This window comes from Triticum aestivum, chromosome 2B (assembly GCF_018294505.1).
Source record: "Triticum aestivum cultivar Chinese Spring chromosome 2B, IWGSC CS RefSeq v2.1, whole genome shotgun sequence".
Taxonomy (NCBI): Eukaryota; Viridiplantae; Streptophyta; class Magnoliopsida; order Poales; family Poaceae; genus Triticum; species Triticum aestivum.
Genome location: NC_057798.1, coordinates 781682555 through 781687312, shown reverse-complemented (window position 1 = coordinate 781687312; position 4758 = coordinate 781682555).

Sequence of the window (4758 nt, the reverse complement as noted above, 5' to 3'; positions counted from 1 at the left end):
ATTAGCATGCTTACAAACAACCGTGCCATGTTTAGTCTTAATCCAAGCGGTTCCTGTCTCGATTCTGAATCGCAAGTACTACCAAGGTTACACAGTCCAGCCCCCTGCCGCTTCCAGGGTCCACTTCTTGTAGCGAGGCAAGGCACAGCGTCAGCGCAACAGCGTGGGACTGCGCACAGAAGTAAGAAGTTCCCCACTTCTCGTCGTTTTAGTTTGTTGCTCATGGAAAATTTAGCTTTCAAAAGTTCAGTTCTTCTACTATTCAGATGCTTTTCCCATCACAATATGTTCTTATACAGAGCAAAAATCGCCGTTCCTTTTGTCCAACTGCAGTTCGTGCACACATCCGCAGGGAGCACTTCGCACTAGGAAGCTGTTGCACTACGCAATATGTCCTCTCTTGCATGCACCTAGGGAGCACTCTACAGTAGGATGGCTTTAAACATCAGCGGGCCTGCCCTCTCTTGCCCTGCTGGTGCACCACCACCCATGAACGTTGCATTGCAGTGCTGAATTCTCGGTGTATGTTTGCTGTTCTTTTTTCCTTTGTTAACTTCTTTCGAACTTGTGGGCCTTTATAAACTGTAAATAATGAATTGTGTCCACCTTCGGGTGTAGAGACAGGGAGTGTAATCCTTCATGATCCAAAAAAACTGAAATCGTTCGTGCATTAAGACTAAAATCTTACTTCTGCATCATGGCAAGCTCCAAGTCTCTACAATATGCATCACTATTGCGCCTGCTTGGAGCCGGTTAATGTCCTGCTGAATGGGCTATGAGCTCTGCTTGCAGCCTCCTCTCCCCACATCTATTTAGACACGGCGAGACACAATCTGAACAGGTTTTCTATAGCTCCCATGAATCTACTACTACGTCGGAGTTACCTTGTTTTACGAGAACTTCATCTTTGCTTGCACGTGAGCACATGTCTTTTGTACCTTTTCAGACTCACCTTTCCCTCTGCCCGACTTCATTCATGTGTGTTACGCTTTTCGGTGGTACCTAGGAGGGATCCACGGAGACTAATTTGAACGATTTGTCTCTGGTCGCATCATGGATTAGGGCAGGAATGTTTGGCGTGGCCGTTGAATTTCTCATCCAGTCAATACGACATTACCTCCTCGTAATAACCCTAGCCCTAGCCCCCCTGTGCAACCGTGCTACAAAATCCACCCCTCGTCTCGCCCGGCGCTCATGCTCGCCTTGGCCCCACATTCTCACCCAGCTAAAACCCTAATACTGAATGCTAAAAAAAACCTAATACTGAATTCTGCAACCCGCGTCGATTTGGAAATAAGCGTTTGACAGCTGCGGAAAAATCTAGCAAGTTGGAAGAATTAAAAGATGTGGTGAATCTCTCCAAATTTTCTAAGTTTGTTGCGATTTTTTTCTGCCAAGGTTGTGCTTATAGAAATGACTTTGAACAACAGTTCATTCTTCACTTCTCTCTTCTGCCTTTATCATCCGCAGATCGATTGTTTTCTGCAGTAATAGATTTGTACGTCGTTTTCTTGATACTTTCAGCGCAGAGAGTGTAATGCAGTGGATAAGGACTTCTAAGTTGAGTGGATTGCCAAGGCCATCTCCAATGCAAGCTGTATCGGGCACAATATGAACAGTATTTTATCGGGTCTCACAGATCTAGGTCGTGGTCGGAGTCGTCCTCTGCTTCCACGCGGTTTCACCACTACTAGGAAAACGGCTATAAATGAAATGGACACTAATGGCGCATGTGGTGCGCCATTAGCATATAGCAATGGCGCATCACATACAGGTGCGCCATTAGTAATATATTATTAATGGCGCATCTGGTGTGTGGTGCGCCATTAGAAGTTTAAAAAAAATTATTATTAATGGCGCACCGTGGGATAGTGCGCCATTATTAATTGACATAGTAATGGCGCACCACACCCACCGTGCTTAGTAGTTTTGAAAAAAAAAGAAAAAAAAATAAAAAATTTGTTAGTAATGGCGCACCAGTGGACAGTGCGCCATTACTAGTTAACTAGTAATGGCGCACTGTCCACTGGTGCGCCATTACTAAGTTTTTACCAAAATAATTCAAAAAAAAATTCATTTTTTTTTCAAAACTAGTAATGGCGCACCGCGGGTGTGGTGCGCCATTAGTAGTTTAACTAGTAATGGCGCACCACCCCACGGTGCGCCATTACTAACTTGGCCCAACACCGAATGCACCCCCTGGACCGCCTTTTCAGTTTTTAAATAAATAAAAGAAAATGATGGAAATGTCAAAAAATTAAAAGAAAATAAGTTTCCCATGTGATATGTGGTCTAGTTGTTGAGAAAATTTACAAATATGAATTTCGACTTTATTTGCAAAATCTCTCTGGAAATTTGTAAAATGAGCATAACTTTTGCATACAAACTCGGATTAAAAAGTTTTTTATATGAAAAATCATCTACTCGAAAAGTTACATCCGAATTTAACCGGGGGAACCCCGTTAAACATTTTCAAAATCCCAAAAAACCTAACAGAAAAAAAGTTATGGGGCTTTCAAGATCTAGAGGCAAAAAAATTCAAAAAATTTCAAACTTACTAGTGGCGCACCGTGGATGTGGTGTGCCACTAGTAACAGAAAAAAATTGGTTTTGAATTTTTTTTCAAAAAATGATACGTAATATGAACGGGAAGTTTGAAATATTTTTCAAAATTTCATCATAGTCATGAACATGAACAAAGTCCTAGACATCGACAAGGTATAATAGGATTGATATGCTAGATATATCAACAAGTGCCTGTGAAGTGAGCTGTTGCTGGGGTTGGATAGAACTCTGATGTTAAGCGTGCTTGGGCTGGAGTAGTGTGAGGATGGGTTGCCAAAATGATATGAGTAAAATATGTTGGCGGAGTCACCCTCAAGAACTCTCTAGTTCTTCTTCTTCGGGATCCACATCATCTTGATGGGAATCCTTGGAGTTGTAGTTGTACTTGATGAAGTAGAACTTGATGTAGTCTTGGGAACCCACTTGACCAAGGCCTTAGGAGGTTCTTCAAATGCATTAATCTCCTCTTGAAGCTTGTCCTTGCCTTTTTGCTTGTGGTCTTGTGGTGGAAGATCATCTTGGGCTTGTGTCCCTTTGAAGGAAGTAGGATCATACTTCTCTTGTTGGGGAACAAACTTCGTCTTGGGGTATTGATCTTCTTCCCACTAAACTCCATTGGCATTGAATTTTCATTCAAAACCAACACCTTGGTTCTTCCGGTGCCTTCCTTGCTTGCGTACAATTTCCTTGAATTTCTTACTCTCGGCAAGGCTCTTGTAAACACCTTTCTCTATAATTCCCTTCAATAAGCTATTTTCTTGCTCAAGTATCACTTGGCTAAGAGAATCATTAGTGGAATCAAGAGAACTACTAGAAGCAACAACATTGGATTTAGCATGATTATTGTTACTACTAGAGGAAGAATCCTTCTTGTTCTTATTACTAGACTTGACTTGAGGCATGTAAGTAGATAAGAGTAAACGCTTGGCAATGTAAGAAGAACTTTTCTTACGAAGATCATCATTGATTGCCTTTAAGAACTCATGCTCTTGCTCAAGGTTGAGATTTTCAAAGCGTAACTTCTCATGAGTTCTTAAAAGTTCTTGATGATCTTCTAAGATAGTTTCATGAGCTAACTTATGAGTGTTTAGTTCTTTAGTTAGAAGCTCAATCTTCTCCTTATCATTGTCATTCGTTTTATCTTGATTAGCATGATTAATTGACGTTTCATCATAGTATTCATCACTAGAGTTGTCAACAAGTAAATCATCATCACCTAACAAGTCATCTTCATCACTATTGAAATCAACATACTCGGGGTGTGATACCTTTGGGCCTTTAGCCATGAAGCATCTTCCAAGTCCTTCATTTGGTGAATCAAATATGTCGTAGGAGTTGGTTGACACAAGTGCTAGACCGGCAAGACCTTCATCTTGAGTATATTCGGAGTCGGAGTGATAGCTTCTCTCAGAGTGATTGTCGGAGTCGGAGCCGGATACCCATTCACCAACATGAGCTTGATGTCTTCGTTTTGTGTAGCTCCTTGATGACTCTTCCTTCCTTTCCGAATCCTTGCTTCTCCGGGATGTTCTTCGTTCATAACGATCATCTCTACTCCTCCTCTCTCTTGGTGGTGATTCTTCTCTTCTACTTCTCCTCTTAGGTGATTCTTCTCTTTTTTTGTAGGGTGCCGTACACCCATTGGAATAGTGTCCGGTGATGAGGTCATATACCTAGGGTAGGGTCATGGACCTGTCCAAGGTACCATCCCCAAGGACACCTCTTAAAGAAAACACCTTCCAGTTGACTTGGAAGGATTCCACTCGACGGACTCGAAGACACTCGACCACCAGCCAACCACTCGACCGCCAGAAGATCTACAATCAGCCTGCACGTAAACGGTCGGTCATTAAGTGACTTTATGGTCATCATAGCACTTTATGTGGGACGTTACCAGTAACTCCCTCTCTTAATGTACCTTAATCCCTACATAACTAAGGGCTGGAGCGGTCTGGCGAACTCTATATAAGCCACCCCCCTCCTCAGTGTAAAGGGATCGCACCCCTGTAACTCATACGCACATAATACAGTCGACCGCCTCCGGGCTCCGAGACGTAGGGCTGTTACTTCTTCCAAGAAGGGCATGAACTCATAAACATCTTGCGTATACAACTACTCCACAGCTAGGATCTTGCCTCTCCATACCTACCCCCATTCTACTGTCAGACTTAGAACAACGACAGTTGGCGCCCA